Source organism: Rutidosis leptorrhynchoides, chromosome 11, assembly GCF_046630445.1.
Source record: "Rutidosis leptorrhynchoides isolate AG116_Rl617_1_P2 chromosome 11, CSIRO_AGI_Rlap_v1, whole genome shotgun sequence".
Lineage (NCBI taxonomy): Eukaryota > Viridiplantae > Streptophyta > Magnoliopsida > Asterales > Asteraceae > Rutidosis > Rutidosis leptorrhynchoides.
In genome coordinates, this window is record NC_092343.1 from 144083493 (window position 1) to 144109434 (window position 25942).

The following is a 25942-nucleotide window of genomic DNA, read 5'->3' on the forward strand; positions in this document are numbered from 1 at the left end:
GTAACGACTAACGATGACTTAACGACTCAGTTAAAATGTATATACATGTAGTGTTTTAATATGTATTTATACACTTTTTAAAGACTTCAATACACTTATCAAAATATTTCTACTTAACAAAAATGCTTACAATTACATCCTCGTTCAGTTTCATCAACAATTCTACTCGTATGCACCCGTATTCGTACTCGTACAATACACAGCTTTTAGATGTATGTACTATTGGTATATACACTCCAATGATCAGCTCTTAGCAGCCCATGTGAGTCACCTAACACATGTGGGAACCATCATTTGGCAACTAGCATGAAATATCTCATAAAATTACAAAAATATGAGTAATCATTCATGACTTATTTACATGAAAACAAAATTACATATCCTTTATATCTAATCCATACACCAACGACCAGAAACACCTACAAACACTTTCATTCTTCAATTTTCTTCATCTAATTGATCTCTCTCAAGTTCTATCTTCAAGTTCTAAGTGTTCTTCATATATTCTACAAGTTCTAGTTACATAAAATCAAGAATACTTTCAAGTTTGCTAGCTCACTTCCAATCTTGTAAGGTGATCATCCAACCTCAAGAAATCTTTGTTTCTTACAGTAGGTTATCATTCTAATACAAGGTAATAATCATATTCAAACTTTGGTTCAATTTCTATAACTATAACAATCTTATTTCAAGTGATGATCTTACTTGAACTTGTTTTCGTGTCATGATTCTGCTTCAACAACTTCGAGCCATCCAAGGATCCGTTGAAGCTAGATCCATTTTTCCCTTTTCCAGTAGGTTTATCCAAGGAACTTAAGGTAGTAATGATGTTCATAACATCATTCGATTCATACATATAAAGCTATCTTATTCGAAGGTTTAAACTTGTAATCACTAGAACATAGTTTAGTTAATTCTAAACTTGTTCGCAAACAAAAGTTAATCCTTATAACTTGACTTTTAAAATCAACTAAACACATGTTCTATATCTATATGATATGCTAACTTAATGATTTAAAACCTGGAAATACGAAAAACACCGTAAAACCGGATTTACGCCGTCGTAGTAACACCGCAGGCTGTTTTGGGTTAGTTAATTAAAAACTATGATAAACTTTGATTTAAAAGTTGTTATTCTGAGAAAATTATTTTTATTATGAACATGAAACTATATCCAAAAATTATGGTTAAACTCAAAGTGGAAGTATGTTTTCTAAAATGGTCATCTAGACGTCGTGCTTTCGACTGAAATGACTACCTTTACAAAAACGACTTGTAACTTATTTTTTCCGACTATAAACCATACTTTTTCTGTTTAGATTCATAAAATAGAGTTCAATATAAAACCATAGCAATTTGATTCACTCAAAACGGATTTAAAATGAAGAAGTTATGGGTAAAACAAGATTGGATAATTTTTCTCATTTTAGCTACGTGAAAATTGGTAACAAATCTATTCCAACCATAACTTAATCAACTTGTATTGTATATTATGTAATCTTGAGATTCCATAGACACGTATACAATGTTTCGACCTATCATGTCTACACATCTATATATATTTCGGAACAACCATAGACACTCTATATGTGAATGTTGGAGTTAGCTATACAGGGTTGAGGTTGATTCCAAAATATATATAGTTTGAGTTGTGATCAATACTGAGATACGTATACACTGGGTCGTGGATTGATTCAAGATAATATTTATCGATTTATTTCTGTATATCTAACTGTGGACAACTAGTTGTAGGTTACTAACGAGGACAGCTGATTTAACAAACTTAAAACATCAAAATATATTAAAAGTGTTGTAAATATATTTTGAACATACTTTGATATATATGTATATATTGTTATAGGTTCGTGAATCAACCAGTGGCCAAGTCTTACTTCCCGACGAAGTAAAAATCTGTGAAAGTCAGTTATAGTCCCACTTTTAAAATCTAATATTTTTGGGATGAGAATACATGCAGGTTTTATAAATGATTTACAAAATAGACACAAGTACGTGAAACTACATTCTATGGTTGAATTATCGAAATCGAATATGCTCCTTTTTATTAAGTCTGGTAATCTAAGAATTAGGGAACAGACACCCTAATTGACGAGAATCCTAAAGATAGATCTATTGGGCCTAACAAACCCCATCCAAAGTACCGGATGCTTTAGTACTTCGAAATTTATATCATATCCGAAGGGTGTCCCGGAATGATGGGGATATTCTTAAATATGCATCTTGTTAATGTCGGTTACCAGGTGTTCACCATGTGAATAATTTTTATCTCTATGTATGGGATGTGTATTGAAATATGAAATCTTGTGGTCTATTGTTACGATTTGATATATATAGGTTAAACCTATAACTCACCAACATTTTTGTTGACGTTTAAAGCATGTTTATTCTCAGGTGAATATTAAGAGCTTCCGCTGTTGCATACTAAAATAAGGACAAGATTTGGAGTCCATGTTTGTATGATATTGTGTAAAAACTGCATTCAAGAAACTGATTTCGATGTAACATATTTGTATTGTAAACCATTATGTAATGGTCGTGTGTAAACAGGATATTTTAGATTATCATTATTTGATAATCTACGTAAAGCTTTTTAAACCTTTATTTATGAAATAAAGGTTATGGTTTGTTTTAAAAATGAATGCAGTCTTTGAAAAACGTCTCATATAGAGGTCAAAACCTCGCAACGAAATCAATTAATATGGAACATTTTTAATCAATAAGAACGGGACATTTCATTGGCGAGGAACCTGAAGTAGTTACCGGTGAACCAGTGAGAAACACCATTTTCACCCTCATTTCCAGAATAGCTCGCAATGATTACATAATATCTACTATTCTAAACCTTATTCATCCACTCGTTTCAACCGCTAATCATCCCGGAGTAATAGAAGAAGTCAACGAGCTTCGCGCTCGAGTAGTGGCTTTGAAGAATATGGTGCAAAGATTACAAGCACCAGCAATAGCACCAGTACCACCAGCAACATCCGCATCACAAGCCTTAATACCACAAGCACCAGCAGCATCACCGGCATCAACAGTACCACCAGCATCAACAGCACCAGTAGCCTCAACTTCACACGCCTCAACATCACAATCTATGCCTCGAGCATAATCTTCGTTCTACATATCATTCTATATCGATTATCTTCATTCTACATCTTGTTCTACATCGATTATCTTCGTTCTATGTATCGTTCTACATCATTATCTTCGTTCTTCACGGCGATTATGTAATCTCTAATGTTTTAGAGATTATGTATTCTAGTTCTAACGGTAAATCAAATGAGTTTTATAGTATATTAACTCATTAAATCCATGATTACATCTGAAGAAAATATATATGTATATATATTTTCATAAAGATTGTAATTAAAAGTTCTCTTGTACAAACTATTAATGATGAGAATATTTTAACGGGTAGGTAATACCCTAGAAATATTTAGATCTCACATTAACATGTTACACTGTACATTCTTCAAATCCGATTCAACAGTCATTTACTATCCAACTTACAACCGCATATATACGTATCCGTTCATCCACGAATAACCATTTTCTTTCCAATTCAATTTCATATACGAATTTTTACCGATCAGAATCCAAGTCAAGTTTTAACAGGTGGCATAATAAAGAAAATATTGGACAAAATAAAATTTATTAGATACAAACTAATTATGTATGTAAAATTTTGTTAAGAATCCACGCTAATAATATCCTAGCTAACAGACCCTATATCCGTTATGACTATTTCCTTATAATATACTAGCCTTGGTTAAACTATTAGACTATTGGACTACTAACCTTGGACAATTAAAAAGTATTAAAAGAGTAGGAAATATTAATTATAACACATTTTGATTTAAAATATCGTTAATAAGTTACATCGTCTACAGTTAAACATTTCTGCAAGTTTGTCACTTGATTTCATCTTAAACATCATTTATATCTTGACGATTACAACATGTGTTCAAAACCCTTCGAAATTCTTGAAAACACCTCGGATTGATAACCAATGATTCAAATAGGGTGACATCGAATGTTGATGAAGCAGCAAAAGTTGTAGATGGTCTTAATGGCCAAAATTTTGATGATAAATGTGACGACCCGAATTTTTCTGACTACTTGTTTATACTATCTACATGATTTAATAATTCCGACTTGATAAGCAATGAATTTTAATAAGTCTTGAACCTCCAGAAAGATTTTTACACAAGCTTTTGGTCACCCTTTTATTCCTACGATTCACGAATGTCATAACTTGTATTAATTATATATATATATATGTATATGTATATATATATATATATATATATATATATATATATATATATATATATATATATAACTTGAAAATATGATAATTAAATATCTCATTAAGTATTATAACAAGGTATTATATATACATTTTCATACTACTAATTTAAAAAGTTTTCGAACAATATATATTAATTTTTAAACGACGTAATTAACTTATGTTAAAATGTATTTACATACATTATGAGTATAAATACATCCTTAAAAGTATTGAATACACTTAATAATATATAAATACAGATAAGGGATAGCCATATTCGTATTTTCGTTCATTTTTCTCAAGAATTCTCCTCGTATTTATATGGTATTTATACGGTATTTATACGCGTATTATACACAGCTTCTAGAAGTATTTACTATTGGTATATACCAATAGAAATCTACAATTACGTATTTATACGGTATTTACACACACATACTCTCTCTAGTTCTAGTATCCCTTTCTTTGTTCTTCATATATTTCTAGCAAGTTCAAGCTTCAAAATCAAGGTATTAACCTTGCCTAAACTCTTTTTCAATTCATATGTTTATAGCTATCTATATAAGAGTTTATAAACTAGAACATAGTTTAGTTGATTCTAAACTTGTTTGAAAAACTAATCTAATATTTCTAACTTAACTCTAATAACACTTATTTATATGTATTATGATGTTATATTAAGTTAATATAAGAACTTATAACTTTTACATATGAAGAACACCTTGAAACTTAACATATATCGTTTAATCTCCATTCGGTAAAAAGCGGGCTGTTTTGGGTTGAGAATTAAAAACCTATCTTAGACTTTGAGTTCGAGGCTAAGACTTTGGAAATATGTTAATATATATAATTAAGACTTCCAGTAATTTTATCAAAAATCATATATCGGGTGGATGCCGGGATTCTTCCGAATCTGACCACCGGCACAAAAATAGGGTAAAACTCTAAAAATTACTACTTGGGCTGAACTTTTCAAATTGTTTTTGAAAAATTAACTTCTTAAGGAATCCATAGCAATTTGATTCACTTTAAACGGAGTTGTAATGAATATTTGGCTAGCAAAACAAAATCAGCTAAAATTAACTTTATATGGACGAAATTCATCTTATAAAAACTATACTAAACATATCCTTGCTAAATTTTCCAATATCCTATATATATTTAGACATGTTATTATTAGTATAACAAAATATTATAATCTTAGTTAATTCCGAGATTGTATATATATAATAATCTTGGTACATTCCATGACAACACGTATACAATACGTTTTGATAAATCCTAAGTCAACACGTCTATGGATTGATCCAAGACAATACACACACAATACGCCATGGGGTAATTCTAAGATTATATATATACTGTAACATCCCGCGTTTTTCGTTAAATTATTTTTAACGCCGTCTTTTTTTATTTTATTTTATATCCTCGGTATCTCGATTCGTATCCTCCATTAGCTACATTCTTACAATATTTTCGTTATTGGATTATAACGTCTCCCGTACTCTCGTGTAACTTAAAATAATTCGTTTGGTTAATTCCCGCACCTGATTACAAACTAGAGGGACTAGACTTGTCAAAAGACCAAACCTTTGACTAGGTCAAAGTGGTCAAACCACCTCCTCCATTCTTTATCCTCTACATTTTCTCTTTTTCTTTAATACTTCCCTATTTTTCTTAAATTCTCCATTACAAAGATTCATCATCCATTCATGATCTAGCAAACTTCAATCAAAACAAAATACATATTTGGAATCCTCTCTTCATCCTCTTCAATTTGATACCAACTTCATCTCATTTGGGTAACTTTCTAAAATCAGTAATTTTATGTCTTCTTGAGATTTTTGAGTTATAAAGTTGTTAATTAGTGTCTATGGCTCATTGTGATGTCGTGTATGTAATTTGTATGCTCGATTTGTTGTTTTTGGTGTAACTAGCTTGAATATGAAAAATGCTTGCTTAATCTTGTGTTTTGGATGCTCATATGTTGTTAGATTGTTAAAGTCCATGTTTTAATTGTGTTACTAGTATCATTAGCTTCGTTTTGGTGTATAGGTTGATTAAGAAAACTTCAAGAACATGATTAGTGATTTTGTGAACTTGGATTAGGATTTGATAAGCTTTATATGAACTTTGGGTGCATCAAATGCAATGAATTGTTGTTGATAAGTGTTTGGTTGCAATGTGTGCTTGATTACCTTCAAAACGGCATATCATACATGTAAATTGGTTGCCCGAATCATGAAATGCGTTTTTAGAACTTGAAACTTTGATTATGAACGTTTAATGCGGTTTTGGGTTGTTGTAAGTGTTGAATTGCTTGATGAAATGTGTCTAGGTGTTTTCCTCGTCAAATTACCTTTCCGATGATATAAGATACATGTTCTAATTGTTTGCGGATCATAAGATGTGGTTATTTGGTTTTAGCTCGTGCATACTTGTGAAAAACAGAAAAGTGTCTGCCCAGATGGTGGCGCGGCGCGCCCCATCCCCGCGCGGCGCGCGGATTAGCCTGGCCAGATTCTGCTTCATTTGGCACATTTCACGCGAAATGTTTGACTAGCTATCGACCTCCGATTCACATGAAACTTGTTCTAATATACTTATATATGAATAATTAGCATAGAAAAATAGTCCGGGACCCGACCCGAACATGTTGACTTTTCGTTGACTTTGACCGACCAAAGTTTGACTTTTTGTCAAACTTAACCAATTGATTATGCAATCTTTCTAACTTGTTTCTATACATGTATCTTGCATGAAACTTGACTATTTGCTTCACATGCTTCATAATCGAGTCGTGTTGAGCCATAGGACTAATTGAGCAACTTTGACCCTTCGTGACTATCGTTATTGATACAACCTATTTGTTTAGGTCGAGACTAGCGTTGTCCTTTGCGCACATTACTTGTTGAAGTACTTATTTACTCTTGCAATCAAAGGTGAGATCATAGTCCCACTTTTTTTTTAATCACTTTTATTCTTTACATCGTGGGCTGAGAAACACATACATTTCATACTTATATACTTTTCATGCTTTTACATTGTGAACAAATACGAATACAAAGATGCATACGAGTTTGAACAAAAGTCCTCAATCCAATTATCATTAGTTCCACTTGCAGGGTGTAAGTGTAAGCGTGTAATTATGTTGTGTGACCATACGGGTTTAACAAACCCTCATTCAGACGGTTCGCTACCGTTAGTGAATGAAATATAATTTCAACAATGTATAGTGTAAGTTCTAACACTAAATTCAAAAATTCAGAGGGAAGATTCAGTTAAGCCTTGATAATTGGGTGCTCGTGATACAAATACTATTTTGGAATGTGAACGATTTTGGTTAAGCAATTCATAAAGAACCTTGTGGTTCAATACATTTTACTTACTAAACCTATGATTTCACCAACGTTTTCGTTGACAGATTCTTCTATGTTTTTCTCAGGTTTTGAATGCTTAAGTGATACATGCTTCCGCACTCTTTTGATACTTGCTTGGATGTCGAGTATACATGCATATTTGGAGCATCTTTTTGGCTACTTTTAAATTGTGTCGCATAAGTTTCAATTGTACGTTTAACATTGTAATGTAACTAGCCGTCGAACTTCTTTTGTAAACTTGAAACACCCTTTTACATTGAAATGAATGCGACATATTTTGGTCAAACGTTGTCTTAAAGACTTATGACCATGTAATGGGACCTACGTAGTCGACGCCGTCACTTGACGATTTGTCGGGGTCGCTACATATACCGATTATTGGACTGTTGGATTTTTTGGACTATTTTGGACTTTTCGGACTATATTGGACTTTTCGGACTATTTTGGACTACTAACAAAGGACTATTATATAAGTATTCTATGAACTTGCTATATTAAGTTTATTCACATGTATTATTATCTGAATCGTTATTATTGTTATAGGTTCGTGAATCCAAGGATGCCGGCTATATTTTAATAAGTTGAAAACTTATTATTTCTCTATCTTATTACCGTGAGTATATAGTTCCATTTTTAAACTCTACAAATATTTTGGGATGAGAATACATGCAGCTTTTTTTTTTCGAAATAGACACAAGTACTTAAATATATATTCTATGTTGAGTTGTACCTTTGTATATATCCCTAATAGTCTGGTAACTATTTGTTACATGTGGTTAACATGTAAACGTGAATCCTATTGATAGATCTATTGGGTTTGACAACCCCACTCGGGCTAGTTAGTACTAGTTCATAACGAGTGTTTAGTACTTCATTTTACTACACTTGGTACGGTGTAGAGATAACTTTGAAAAGGGAATATGCATGGAAAACATCTGTTAAGTATAGTTACTGGGCGCTCAACAAACGTATAGAATATCTTTGCAGAAACGTTTATAACATAAAATCTTGTGGTCTATTATTATATCTTATGCTGACTTTAAAACCTATATATCACCAACCTTTGTGTTGAAAGTTTAAAGCATGTTTATTCTCAGGTCCCTAGAAGTCTTCCGATGTTTGCTTATACGTTATACAAGCTATGTGCATGGAGTCATACATGCTTTATTCGAGAAAACTTTGCATTCACAAAATCATCATCATGTATCTTATTTTGACTAAATTGTCATTGAATGTATTATTGTAAACTATTATTTACGGGGATTGTCTATACGTAGAAATCATCAGATTTCAAAAAGTTTGGATTTTATATATTCATTTATGGTGCGTCTTTCAAAAAAATGCAATGTTTACAAAACGTATCATATAGAGATCATTACCTCGTAATGAAATCGATGAATGATGTGCTATGTGAAAGGACCCGTTCATATATATTATAAACGATTCACAATAGTTGATTACATCGTGAGGTATTTGACCTCTATATGATACATTTTACAAACATTGCATTCGTTTTTAAAAGACAAACTTTCTTTACAACGAAAGTTGACGGCATGCACACCATTTGATAATACATCCAACTATAATTGACATAATAATAATCTTGATGAACTCAATGACTCGAATGCAACGTCTTTCAAAATATGCCATGAATGACTCCAAGTAATATCCTTAAAATGAGCTAATGCACAGCGGAAGATTTCTTTAATACCTGAGAATAAACATGCTTTAAAGTGTCAACCAAAAGGTTGGTGAGTTCATAGGTTTATCATAACAATCATTTCAATATATTAATAGACCACAAGATTTTCGTTTATAAATATATGTACACTCGCAAGTGTATAAAAGTATTCTATAAGTTGTAGGAACTCGGTAACAAGCCTTAACGTTCATGTTTTACCCTCTGAAGTACACCAGATCATGTGTGTTTAAAATAACCTCGAAGTACTAAAGCATCCCATAGTCAGGATGGGGTTTGTCAGGCCCAATAGATCTATCTTTAGGATTCGCGCCTACCGTACATAGACAAGTAGTTTAATGTTACCAAGCTAAGGGTATATTTCTGGTTTAAACCCACGTAGAATTAGTTTTAGTACTTGTGCCTATTTCGTAAAACATTTATAAAAACAGCGCATGTATTCTCAGTCCCAAAAATATATATAAAAGGGAGCAAATGAAACTCACCATACTGTATTTCGTAGTAAAAATACATATAACGTCATTTAACAAGTGCAAGGTTGGCCTCAGATTCACGAACCTATATTAATTATATATATTTATATGTTGGTCAATATTTGTCTAACAATTTTTGGTCAAGTCATAGTGTACCACAATCCTAATGCTCGAGACTAATATGCAAAAGTCAACAAAAGTCAACTTGACTCAAAATGACTTCTAAAATTTATACCTGTTTATTATATAACTTAACTATAGTCGTTTTATATATTTAAATATATTTATTAGATTTTATAATAATAAAGGTCATTTATTAATAGAAATTTATATTAACGTTTATATATAATAAAATATACTTTTATATATCTTAAGTAGTAAAATTTATAAAGTTCACTTAATATCGTAAAACTATAGTGGTAAGTATTATTAATATAATTATATTAAGCGTGGTGAAAAATATCTTTGTATCCCCTATTTATTTGATAAAATAATATTGATCATAGTAATAATAATAAGTAAAAGTTGTATTATTTTGTAATAATAATTATTATTATTCTATAACAATATTTATATTTACTAAAAATGGTATTATGATAAAATGATAATACTAACATAATAGTAATAATGATATTTTATAATAATAATGATATTTTTATTAAAATAATAACGAAGATAGTAATAATAATCATTTTAACAATAATACTAAAATTCAGTTGACTATAACTTTTAATCCGTTCATCGAAACCATTCGATATCTAAATGAAAAGTTCTTAATTTTTCGCTAGCTTTCCAATGACATGCATATCATATACCCTATCTTAGTAGCATATGTATCGAATTCAGGATTCAACAAACCTATCTAAGGACAATATCGAATGTACAAGCATGCATAATCCTATATACTCGAGCACTAGTCAGGGATACATTATTGATATATAAAAGTTAAGTTATGAGTGCTCACGTATCAATATTGAGATTCAATATTGCAGGACAGTACATAGACGCAACGGAGATGATAAACACTAGATTGACCTCACGAGCATACCCATGAACCATACCCATCACCTCCATAGCTATAACCCATAATTTCCTTAGCTTCGACTCATTCAAAAAACTATTTTGAAATCACTCGGACATCACTCCGTCGTAATATTTTATGTATACTAATAATATCTTGAAATAATAAAGAGCAAATATATATATATATATATATATATATATATATATATATATATATATATATATATATATATATATATATATATATATATATATATATATATGTAAATCGATTGAGAGAGTTTAGAGAAATATATTTTCAAGTTTCTATAAAATAATGAAACCTATTGAATTCTATTTATAATAGATTTTTGAATTATTAAAGTGAATTATTAAAGTATGAATTATTAAAGTGAATTATTAAAGTATGAATTATTAAAGTGAATTATTAAAGTATGAATTATTAAAGTGAATTATTAAAGTATGAATTATTAAAATGAATTATTAAAGTTAAAGTAAAGTAAAAGTAAATTAAAGGTAAAGTTAAAGTATAGTAAAAGTATAAAAACTATGTATGTATAATACGCGTATAAATATATATAATATTAATTTAAATCGTTATATATATTTAATGAAATAAAATATAAATATCGTTATATTTATTATACTGGTTAAGTAATGAGTTGTCAAAAGTGATTCTAGATATTTATAAAAGTTATATACGTTTTAATAATAAAGTTCTTTTTAAACTGAAAATGTTTTTGTACGTTTGAAAATAGATTAATAGAATATTATGGAAACCAATTTTCCACTAGCTTTTGTCTAACTTTCGTAAATGACACTTTTTATTTTTATTTATAAATAGCTTTACAAATTATTCCGAATATCGTTAAGAGGAATAGATTTTCTCAAATCATAGTGGAACTCTCAACAGAGACTTGTAATCATAATTCAATGTTTCTGATAATTCAATCATTTAATATATATTTTTTTAATTTCGTCGATAATCATATTGAAACAAATACGTTCATATAAAGCATTATACATTTAAATACTTTGTTGACATTTTCAATTTATAACATATACACATATACATACATATTCATATATGTTCATTTAATGGTTCGTGAATCATTGGAATTTGGTCGAGGTTTAAATGAATGTATAAACATAGTTTAAAATCCTTGAGATTTAACTTAACAAACTTTGCTTATCATGTCGGAATAATATAAAGATTAAAGTTTAAATTTGGTCAGAAATTTCCTGGTCGTCACAGTACCTACCCGTTAAAGAAATTTCGTCCCCGAAATTTGATAGAGGTCGTCATGACTAACAATGAGAATGTTATTATAACGATTATAAAGTTTTATCATGTTTAAGAAGAATGGATAAAATAATTCGATTACTCGAAGCGTGTGAGTGAAGTTATCATAAATGAATGAAATAAGATAATAGTGATTCGTCGTATCTTTTGATGTCATCACGATTGATCTCCGAAATGAAAATATTTGTAATCTATATTGGATTTGATTATTCGACGATTAAGGAAATTATGATCCTCTTCGAATTAATGCGATAATCCATTTTGATTTCTCTGTCGGATATTTCACTATAAATCCATCTCATTTGTTTTCTTACAACTCACACCTTCTTAACTCATATTTTAAAGTATTTGTCATTATGCTTCATCCAGTGCTGATTCTTGATATACTCCTCACTTTCATATATGTCGCTCTTCTTTTTCATCTGCCTCCGGAAGAATCTATTTACTTCTACTATACTCTTGGTTTTATAGTGTTTTTAGTTCTCCCGTGTCTTTATATTGCTATATGCATTGATATATACGGTTTGTGATTTCTGGGTTGTTGTTGGGTTTTATATCTTCCCTTATATTTCAAAGTCCTTGCTTCTTCTATAATCATTGTCATCCACAGTTAATGCTCTCTTCTATTTGCTATGATTTATACTCCCATTTCTAGTTCGGAGCTTTGTCCTTTCGTTTCTTCTTCTTGCGATTAAGCACCGCTTGTAATAGTCCAGAATTCGCAGATATAAATTTCGGAATGAACTTTGTTATTGTTCTAGGAAGAAAATTGTAATGGCACGATCTTGACTTGTCAAATTACCAGAATACCTCGGAAAAAGCCGAATCATCAAGAAATATTTTCTTGATATTTAGAGATCAAAGAGAATACAAGAGTCGTGTAACATAGCACATGATGACGTTATGATCTGTGAATCATCATGTTCCATTTAGAAACTCAGCATGAATTACTGTAATATAATCACGTTGATCAAGTGTCATTATATTATACTAACTCATGCTTCAGCTCCCAACACTTCTTCAAGAATATTCCTATTTTAAATTCAAATTCTTTTTTTAGAATTTAGAAACTAACACAGTTTCTTTTTATGTTGTAACACAGATATTGCGAAGAGATAAAAGATTTCAGATAAGAATAGTTATGAAAATATCTTCAGGAATATCGAAGATATTATAATAAAAGATACGATAATATGGATGATGATGAAGATTTGTCTGTGAAGGTTTAGAATAAGAAGTAAGGTGTTTGCTAACGATTTCAGTAGACACTGAATCATTTGGATCCTTTGAAGGCAGGTTTAGTCTTTGTGATTTATCCACAACCTCCTTCATGGTCTGCTCAATCCGTTTTCCAGTTTCAAACCTTCTCTTTTTCTCACTTTACCACCATACTATTCTTTATCATCAAACTTTTGACTGTTAAAGTCGTTTACAGTTTTTGCTGCTTCATCAGCATTTTTCCAATTTCGGAGAACTAGTTCATATTTTGGGATGTTTTTCAGAAAATTCACATTCGAAGTATGTAAGTCTAGGAGATAGATGTTATATGTATAACTTTTGACGTAAAATTTTCGCGAAATTCAAAATACTGATTGCTAATTCCCAGTAGTTGGTGTGACAATTATTGTTACAGGATGTAGGTGAGTACATGATGGAGTTTTAATGAATAAGTATAGTGGATTTTCGGAGAGGCTTAAGTCGACGGTTAATGAAGTTGTTGATAAGTTTACTGCTAATGTGGCGAGATATGAAAGGTTCCCTAGTAACAATGATGAAGGGGTAATTGTTATAATAAGGTTTATTCGTATAAATAAATGAAGGTGATTTGCTGGAGCTGTGACAAAACTGTCTATTTTGGAAAGAGAATGAAAAATTATATTTGGTAATAAATATCAAAGGATCTGACACGGATACATGTTAAACTATAACTTTGGTTTCAAGAGCTTTTCAGATGCATGACAGTGGGTAATATGTGGTTGGATCATCATCTCGCATGTCTTTAGGAATTTTGAAGTGTTTGAACACATATTGTAATTGTTAATATACATATGATGTTCTAAGATTTTGAATGATACAAATATTTTTGTGAGTTCCATGAATAGAAATGAAGTTCTAGGACAGTTTTGAAGTCAAAGTATAGTTTTGAAAGATGTAGGAATCTAAGAGTGATGATTTCGGTTATATCTTGAATCGAATTATGAGATTTCAAAATTAGAATATGTAATTAGATTTTGAATGAGTATGGTTGTTTTGATTTCTATAAAATAATGTATATTGTTGTGAAAATAGGGAGTATAATGGATGATTTGCTGAATCAGATTCGAAGAATGTAACATATTAATTGTGAATTTATATATCTCTCGGGTATTACCTACCCGTTAAAAAAATTTCACAATTAATATTTTGTACAAAAGAATTTTATTACAGTCTTTATGGAAATATATATGTGTATATTTCTTCAGATGTAATATTGATTTAATGAGTTAATATTAAATTAAACTCATTTGATTTATGGTTAAGGCTAGGATAGATAATTTCTAAACTTTAGAAATTACATAATCGCCGTAGAATGTTTCTCCAATGAAGTTATGAATCAATACTTCATCGTTGTGGTATTCCTTGGTATCTACATGGCGTATGACGTCGATGATCGTGGGACAGATTGTGAAGTTGAGGTTTGCGATGCGGTTGTTGTTGGTGGGGGTAATGGTACTGTTGATGTTGTTGATGGTGGTACTAGTTATGCTGCTGGTGCTGCTGCTGGTGTTTGTAACCTTTGCACCATATTCTCCAAAGCCACTACCCGAGCGCGAAGCTCGTTGACTTCTTCTATTACACCGGGGTGATTATCGCTTCAGATGAGTGGATAAATAAGATCTAGAATTTGGTGTAGTATATAATCACGACGAGATACTCTGGAAATGAGAGAGAAAATGGTGTTTCGGACAGGTTCGTCGGTAAGTGCTTCAGGTTCATTGCCAAGAGGGCAATGTGGTGGATGAAAGGGATTACCTTCTTCTTGTCTCCAATGGTTAAGTAGATTACGAACCCATCCCCAATTCATCCAGAATAGATGATGGCTAATTGGTTGATCCATTCTGGTCACGCTGCTTTCGGAGCTCATGTGGAAATCCATATCGGCATAGCTGTCGGAATCCGAGGAACTCGAACTGGTTGAGGGATCCATCTTGTATGATCAGGGAAAGAATTTTTGGTATGAAATAGATTGTAGAATTTAGATTTGGTATTCTTCAATACATAATTTACATATGTATATATAATACCAAAATCCCATAAATTACGGAGGAATTTACGTGATATGTCAGGCAAAGTTTACAGTAACAGATACGCTAAGATATGGATTAGCAGATACGCTAAGATATGAATTTTGTCTATACACTATTTATGCAATCAATGCAGTAAGACGTGTCTAGACTAAGAATGATAAGCAAGCAATTCCGACAAAAATGATAAGCAAAAATTTTGACATGCAGACACGGTCGAAGTCCAGGCTCACTAATGCATCCTAACGACTATCAGTTAGACACACTAATGCAGACCTGGTTCGCTAAGACCATCGCTCTGATACCAACTGAAAGGACCCGTTCATATATATTATAAACGATTCACAATAGTTGATTACATCGCGAGGTATTTGACCTCTATATGATACATTTTACAAACATTGCATTCGTTTTTAAAAGACAAACTTTATTTACAACGAAAGTTGATGGCATGCACACCATTTGATAATACATCCAACTATAATTGACATAATAATAATCTTGATGAACTCAATGACTTGAATGCAACGTCTTTCAAAATATGCCATGAATGACTCCAAGTAATATCCATAAAATGAGTTATTGCACAGCGAAAGATTTCTTTAATACCTGAGAATAAACATGCTTTAAAGTGTCAACCAAAAGGTTGGTGAGTTCATAGGTTTATCATAACAATCATTTCAATATATTAATAGACCACAAGATTTCCGTTTATAAATATATGTACACTCGCAAGTGTATAAAAGTATTCTATAAGTTGTAGGCACCCGGTAACAAGCCTTAACGTTCATGTTTTACCCTCTGAAGTACACCAGATCAGGTGTGTTTAAAATAACCTCGAAGTACTAAAGCATCCCATAGTCAGGATGGGGTTTGTCAGGCCCAATAGATCTATCTTTAGGATTCGCGCCTACCATACATAGACAAGTAGTTTAATGTTACCAAGCTAAGGGTATATTTCTGGTTTAAACCCACGTAGAATTAGTTTTAGTACTTGTACCTATTTCGTAAAATATTTATAAAAACAGCGCATGTATTCTCAGTCCAAAAAATATATAAAAGGGAGCAAATGAAACTCACCATACTGTATTTCGTAGTAAAAATACATATAACGTCATTTAACAAGTGCAAGGTTGGCCTCAGATTCACGAACCTATATTAATTATATATATTTATATGTTGGTCAATATTTGTCTAACAATTTTTGGTCAAGTCATAGTGTACCACAATCCTAATGCTCGAGACTAATATGCAAAAGTCAACAAAAGTCAACTTGCCCCAAAATGACTTCTAAAATTTATACGTGTTTATTATATAACTTAACTATAGTCGTTTTATATATTTAAATATATTTATTAGATTTTATAATAATAAAAGTCATTTATTAATAAAAATTTATATTAAAGTTTATATATGATAAAATATACTTTTATATATCTTAAGTAGTAAAATTTATAAAGTTCACTTAATATCGTAAAACTATAGTGGTAAGTATTATTAATGTAATTATATTACGCGTGGTGAAAAATATCTTTGTATCCCCTATTTATTTGATAAAATAATATTGATCATAATAATAATAAGTAAAACTTGTATTATTTTGTAATAAAAATTATTATTATTCTACAAAAAAATAACAATATTTATATTTACTAAAAATGGTATTATGATAAAATGATAATACTAACATAATAGTAATAATTATATTTTATAATAACAATGATATTTCTATTAAAATAATAACGACGATAGTAATAATAATCATTTTAATAATAATACTAAAATTCAGTTGATTATAACTTCTAATCCGTTCATTGAAACCATTTGATATCTAAATGAAAAGTTCTTAATTTTTCGCTAGCTTTCCAATGAAATGCATATCATATACCCTATCTCAGTAGCATATGTATCTAATTCAGGATTCAACAAACCTATCTAAGGACAATATCGAATGTACTAGCATGCATAATCCTATATACTCGAGCACTAGTCAGGGATACACTATTGATATATAAAAGTTAAGTTATGAGTGCTCACGTATCAATATTGAGATTCAATATTGCAGGAAAGTACGTAGATGCAACGGAGATGATAAACACTAGATTGACCTCACGAACATACCTATGAACCATACCCATCACCTCCATAGCTATAACCCATAATTTCCTTAGCTTCGACTCATTCAAAAAAACTATTTTGAAATCGCTCGGACATCACTCCGTCGTAATATTTTATGTATACTAATAATATCTTGATATAATATAGAGAATATATATATATATATATATATATATATATATATATATATATATATATATATATATATATATATATATATATATATCGATTGAGAGAGTTTAGAGAAATATATTTTCAAGTTTCTATGAAATAATGAAACCTATTGAATTTTATTTATAATAGATTTTAGAATTATTAAAGTGCATTATTAAAGTATGAATTATTAAAGTGAATTATTAAAGTATGAATTATTAAAGTATGAATTATTAAAGTGAATTATTAAAGTATAATTATTAAAGTGAATTATTAAAGTATGAATTATTAAAGTGAATTATTAAAGTAAAAGTAAAGTAAAGGTAAAGTAAAGGTAAGGTTAAAGTATAGTAAAAGTATAAAAACTATGTATGTATAATACGAGTATAAATATATATAATATTAATTTAAATCGTTATATATATTTAATGAAATAAAATATAAATATCGTTATATTTATTATACTGGTTAAGTAATGAGTTGTCAAAAATGATTCTAGATATTTATTAAAGTAATATACGTTTTAATAATAAAGTTCTTTTTAAACTGAAAACGTTTTTGTACGTTTGAAAATAGATTAATAGAATATTATGAAAATCAATTCTCCACTAGCTTTTGTCTAACTTTCGTAAATGACACTTTTTATTTTTATTTATAAATAGCTTTACAAATTATTCTGAATATCGTTAAGAGGAATAGATTTTCTCAAATCATAGTGGACCTCTCAACAGAAACTTGTAATCATAATTCAATGTTTCTGATAATTCAATCATTTAATACATTTTTTTTTAATTTCGTCGATAATCATATTGAAGCAAATACGTTCATATAAAGCATTATACGTTTAAATACATTGTTGACATTTTCAATTTATAGCATATACACATATACATACATATTCATATATGTTCATTTAATGGTTCGTGAATCATTGGAATTTGGTCGAGGTTTAAATGAATGTATAAACATAGTTTAAAATCCTTGAGATTTAACTTAACAAACTTTGCTTATCATGTCGGAATAATATAAAGATTAAAGTTTAAATTTGGTCAGAAATTTCCTGGTCGTCACAGTACCTACCCGTTAAAGAAATTTCGTCCCCGAAATTTGATAGAGGTTGTTATGGCTAACAACGAGAATGTTATTATGACGTAACGATTATGAAGTTTTATCATGTCCAAGAAGTATGGATAAAATAATTCGATTACTCTAAGCGTATGAGGGAAGTTATCGTAAATGAAGGAAATAAGATTATAGTGATTCGTCATATCTTTTGACGTCATCACAATTGATCTCCGAATTTAAAGAAAATCTTTGTAATCTATGTTGGATTTGATGCTTCGGTGATTAAGGAGATTATGATTCTCTTCGAATTAATACGATAATCCATCTTGATTTCTCTGTCGGGTATTTCACTATAAATCCACCTCCTTCGTTTCCTTACAACTCACACCTTCTATTCTTTCTCCCTCAACACATATTTTAAAGTATTTGTCAATATGCTTCATCCAGTACTGATTCTCGATATACTTCTCACTTTCATATCTGTCATTCTTCTTTTTCATCTGCCTCTGGAAGAATCTATTTACTTCTACTATACTCTCGGTTTTATAGTGTTTTTAGTTCTTCCGTGTCTTTATATTGCTATATGCATCGATATATACGGTTTATAATTTTTGGGTGGTTGTTGGGTTTATATCTTCCCTTATATTTCAAAGCCCCTGCTATTGTCTTCTATAATCATTGACATCCATAGTTAATGCTCCCTTCTATTTACTGCGATTTATACTCCAATTTCTACTTTGGAGTTTTGTCCTTTCGTTTCTTCTTCTTGCGATTAAGCAACGTTTGTAATGGTCCAGTATTCGCAGATATGAATTTTAGAATGAACATAGTTAATGTTCTAAGAAGGAAATGGTAATGGCACGATCTTGATTTGTTAATTTACCAGAATACCCTGAAAAGACCGAATCATCAAGAAAATATATTCTTGATATTTTTAGAGATTAAATAGAACACAAGAGTCTTGTAACATCGAACATGATGACAGAATGGTCTGTGAATCGTCATGTCCCATTAGAAACTTCGCATGACTTATGAAATGTCCCGTTCTTATTGATTAAAAACTTTCCATATTAATTGATTTCGTTGCGAGATTTTGACCTCTATATGAGACGTTTTTCAAAGACTGCATTCATTTTTAAAACAAACCATAACCTTTATTTCATAAATAAAGGTATAAAAAGCTTTACGTAGATTATCAAATAATGATAATCTAAAATATCCTGTTTACACACGACCATTACATAATGGTTTACAATACAAATATGTTACATCGAAATCAGTTTCTTGAATGCAGTTTTTACACAATATCATACAAACATGGACTCCAAATCTTGTCCTTATTTTAGTATGCAACAGCGGAAGCTCTTAGTATTCACCTGAGAATAAACATGCTTTAAACGTCAACAAAAATGTTGGTGAGTTATAGGTTTAACCTATATATATCAAATCGTAACAATAGACCACAAGATTTCATATTTCAATACACATCCCATACATAGAGATAAAAATCATTCATATGGTGAACACCTGGTAACCGACATTAACAAGATGCATATATATAAGAATATCCCCATCATTCCAGGACACCCTTTGGGTATGATATAAATTTCGAAGTACTAAAGCATCCGGTACTTTGGATGGGTTTGTTAGGCCCAATAGATCTATCTTTAGGATTCGCATCAATTAGGGTGTATGTTCCCTAATTCTTAGATTACCAGACTTAATAAAAAGGGGCATATTCGATTTCGATAATTCAACCATAGAATGTAGTTTCATGTACTTGTGTCTATTTTGTAAATCATTTATAAAACCTGCATGTATTCTCATCCCAAAAATATTGGATTTTAAAAGTGGGACTATAACTCACTTTCACAGATTTTTACTTCGTCGGGAAGTAAGACTTGGCCACTGGTTGATTCACGAACCTATAACAATATATACATATATATATATCAAAGTATGTTCAAAATATATTTACAACACTTTTAATATATTTTGATGTTTTAAGTTTATTAAGTCAGCTGTCCTCGTTAGTAACCTACAACTAGTTGTCCACAGTTAGATGTACAGAAATAAATCGATAAATATTATCTTGAATCAATCCACGACCCAGTGTATACGTATCTCAGTATTGATCACAACTCAAACTATATATATTTTGGAATCAACCTCAACCCTGTATAGCTAACTCCAACATTCACATATAGAGTGTCTATGGTTGTTCCGAAATATATATAGATGTGTCGACATGATAGGTCGAAACATTGTATATGTGTCTATGGTATCTCAAGATTACATAATATACAATACAAGTTGATTAAGTTATGGTTGGAATAGATTTGTTACCAATTTTCACGTAGCTAAAATGAGAAAAATTATCCAATCTTGTTTTACCGATAACTTCTTCATTTTAAATCCTTTTTGAGTGAATCAAATTGCTATGGTTTCATATTGAACTATATTTTATGAATATAAACAGAAAGAGTATAGGTTTATAGTTAGAAAAATAAGTTACAAGTCATTTTTGTAAAGGTAGTCATTTCAGTCGAAAGAACGACGTCTAGATGACCATTTTAGAAAACATACTTCCACTTTGAGTTTAACCATAATTTTTGGATATAGTTTCATGTTCATAATAAAAATCATTTTCCCAGAATAACAACTTTTAAATCAAAGTTTATCATAGTTTTTAATTAACTAACCCAAAACAGCCCGCGGTGTTACTATGACGGCGTAAATCCGGTTTTACGGTGTTTTTCGTGTTTCCAGGTTTTAAATCATTAAGTTACAATATCATATAGATATAGAATGATGTTATGAACATCATTACTACCTCAAGTTCCTTGGATAAACACACTGGAAATGAGAAAAATAGATCTAGCTTCAAAGGATCCTTGGATGGCTTGAAAGTTCTTGAAGCAGAATCATGACACGAAAACAATTTCAAGTAAGATTTCCACTCGAAATAAGATTGTTATAGTTATAGAAATTGAATTAAAGTTTGAATATGATTATTACCTTGTATTAGAAAGATAACCTACTGTAAGTAACAAAGGTTTCTTGATTTTGGATGATTACTTGGAATGGATTTAGAAAACTTGGAAGTAAACTTGCAATCTTGGAAGTATTCTTGATTTTATGAAACTAGAACTTTTGGAATTTATGAAGAACACTTAGAACTTGAAGATAGAACTTGAGAGAGATCAATTAGATGAAGAAAATTGAAGAATGAAAGTGTTTGTAGGTGTTTTTGGTCGTTGGTGTATGGATTAGATATAAAGGATATGTAATTTTGTTTTCATGTAAATAAGTCATGAATGATTACTCATATTTTTGTAATTGTATGAGAAATTTCATGCTAGTTGCCAAATGATGGTTCCCACATGGGTTAGGTGACTCACATGGGCTGCTAAGAGCTGATCATTGGAGTGTATATACCAATAGTACATACATCTAAAAGCTGTGTATTGTACGAGTACGAATACGGGTGCATACGAGTAGAATTGTTGATGAAACTGAACGAGGATGTAATTGTAAGCATTTTTGTTAAGTAGAAGTATTTTGATAAGTGTATTGAAGTCTTTCAAAAGTGTATGAATACATATTAAAACACTACATGTATATACATTTTAACTGAGTCGTTAAGTCATCGTTAGTCGTTACATGTAAATGTTGTTTTGAAACCTTTAGGTTAACGATCTTGTTGAATGTTGTTAACCCATTGTTTATTATAACAAATGAGATGTTAAATTGTTATATTATCATGATATTATGATATATAATATATCTTAGTATGATGTATATACAGTTAAATGTCGTTACTACGATAATCGTTACATATATGTCTCGTTTCGAAATCATTAAGTTAGTAGTCTTATTTTTACATATGTATTTCATTGTTAATACACTTAATAATATATTTACTTATCATTTAACATAATTAACCAAGTGTATCAATATCTTAATATGATTCATATGTACCTAGTAAGACGTTGTTATAACGATAATCGTTATATATATCGTTTTCGAGTTTCTTAAATTAATAGTCTCATTTTTATGTATATAACTCATTGTTAAAATACCTAATGAGATACATACTTATAATAAAATCATGTTAACTATATATATAACCATATATATGTCATCGTATAGTTTTTACAAGTTTTAACGTTCGTGAATCACCGGTCAACTTGGGTGGTCAATTGTCTATATGAAACCTATTTCAATTAATCAAGTCTTAACAAGTTTGATTGCTTAACATGTTGGAAACAATTAATCATGTAAATAACAATTTCATTTAATATATATATAAACATGGAAAAGTTCAGGTCACTACAGTACCTACCCGTTAAATAAATTTCGTCCCAAAATTTTAAGCAGTTGGAGGTGTTGACGTATCTTCTGGAAATAAATGCGGGTATTTCTTCTTCATTTGATCTTCACGCTCCCAGGTGAACTCGGGTCCTCTACGAGCAATCCATCGAACCTTAACAATTGGTATCTTGTTTTGTTTAAGTCTCTTAACCTCACGATCCATTATTTCGACGGGTTCTTCAATGAATTGAAGTTTTTCATTGATTTGGATTTCGTCCAACGGAATAGTGAGATCTTCTTTAGCAAAACATTTCTTCAAATTTGAGACGTGGAAAGTGTTATGTACAGCCGCGAGTTGTTGAGGTAGCTACAGTTGGTAAGCTACTGGTCCGACACGATCTATAATCTTGAATGGTCGAATGTACCTTGGATTTAGTTTCCCCCGTTTACCAAATCGAACAACGCCTTTCCAAGGTGAAACCTTAAGCATGACCATTTCTCCAATTTCAAACTCTATATCTTTTCATTTACTATCCGCGTAGCTCTTTTGTCGACTCTGGGCGGTTTTCAATCTTTGTTGAATTTGGATGATTTTCTCGGTAGTTTCTTGTATTATCTCCGGACCCGTAATCTGTCTATCCCCCACTTCACTCCAACAAATCGGAGACCTGCACTTTCTACCATAAAGTGCTTCAAACGGCGCCATCTCAATGCTTGAATGGTAGCTGTTGTTGTAGGAAAATTCTGCTAACGGTAGATGTCGATCCCAACTGTTTCCGAAATCAATAACACAAGCTCGTAGCATGTCTTCAAGCGTTTGTATCGTCCTTTCGCTCTGCCCATCAGTTTTTGGATGATAGGCAGTACTCATGTCTAGACCAGTTCCCAATGCTTGCTGTAATGTCTGCCAGAATCTTGAAATAAATCTGCCATCCCTATCAGAGATAATAGAGATTGGTATTCCATGTCTGGAGATGACTTTCTTCAAATACAGTCGTGCTAACTTCTCCATCTTGTCATCTTCTCTTATTGGCAGGAAGTGTGCTGATTTGGTGAGACGATCAACTATTACCCAAATAGTATCAAAACCACTTGCAGTCCTTGGCAATTTAGTGATGAAATCCATGGTAATGTTTTCCCATTTCCATTCCGGGATTTCGGGTTGTTGAAGTAGACCTGATGGTTTCTGATGCCCAGCTTTGACCTTAGAACACGTCAAACATTCTCCTACGTATTTAGCAACATCGGCTTTCATACCCAGCCACCAAAAATGTTTCTTGAGATCCTTGTACATCTTCCCCGTTCCAGGATGTATTGAGTATCTGGTTTTATGAGCTTCTCTAAGTACCATTTCTCTCATATCTCCAAATTTTGGTACCCAAATCCTTTTAGCCCTATACCGGGTTCCGTCTTCCCGAATATTAAGATGCTTCTCAGATCCTTTGGGTATTTCATCCTTTAAATTTCTCTCTTTTAAAACTCCTTGTTGCGCCTCCTTTATTTGAGTAGTAAGGTTAGTGTGAATCATTTTATTCATAGATTTTACTCGAATGGTTCTCTGTCCTTTCTGCTCAAGGTGTTGGCTACCACATTTGCCTTCCCCGGGTGGTAACGAATCTCAAAGTCGTAATCATTCAACAATTCAATCCACCTACGCTGCCTCATATTCAGTTGTTTCTGATTAAATATGTGTTGAAGACTTTTGTGGTCGGTATATATAATACTTTTGACCCCATATAAGTAGTGCCTCCAAGTCTTTAATGCAAAAACAACCGCGCCTAATTCCAAATCATGTGTCATATAATTTTGTTTGTGAATCTTTAATTGTCTAGACGCATAAGCAATCACCTTCGTTCGTTGCATTAATACACAACCGAGACCTTGCTTTGATGCGTCACAATAAATCACAAAATCATCATTCCCTTCAGGCAATGACAATATAGGTGCCGTAGTTAGCTTTTTCTTCAATAATTGAAACGCCTTCTCTTATTCATCCTTCCATTCAAATTTCTTCCCTTTATGCGTTAATGCAGTCAAGGGTTTTGCTATTTTGGAGAAATCTTGGATGAATCTTCTGTAGTAACCAGCCAATCCTAAAAATTCACTTATATGCTTCGGAGTTTTTGGGGTTTCCCACTTTTCAACGATTTCGATCTTTGCCGGGTCCACCTGGATACCTTCTTTGTTCACTATGTGACCGAGGAATTGAACTTCTTCCAACCAAAATGCACACTTTGAAAACTTAGCGTACAGTTTTTCTTTCCTCAATACTTCTAGCACTTTTCTCAAATGTTCTTCATGCTCTTGATCATTCTTTGAGTAAATAAGTATGTCATCGATGAAAACAATGACAAACTTGTCAAGATATGGCCCACACACTCAGTTCATAAGGTCCATGAACACAGATGGTGCGTTAGTCAATCCAAACGGCATAACCATAAACTCATAATGACCATAACGCGTCCTAAAAGCAGTTTTTGGAATATCATCCTCCTTTACTCGCATTTGATGATATCCAGAACGTAAATCGATCTTCGAATAAACTGACGAGCCTTGTAGTTGATCAAATAAGTCGTCAATTCTCGGCAGTGGATAACGGTTTTTGATGGTAAGTTTGTTCAACTCTCTGTAGTCAATACACAACCTAAATGTACCATCCTTCTTCTTGACAAACAAAACAGGAGCTCCCCATGGTGATGTGCTTGGTCAAATGAAACCACGTTCTAATAGTTCTTGCAGTTGGCTTTACAGTTCTTTCATCTCGCTGGGTGCGAGTCTATAAGGAGCACGAGCTATTGGTGCAGCTCCTGGTACAAGA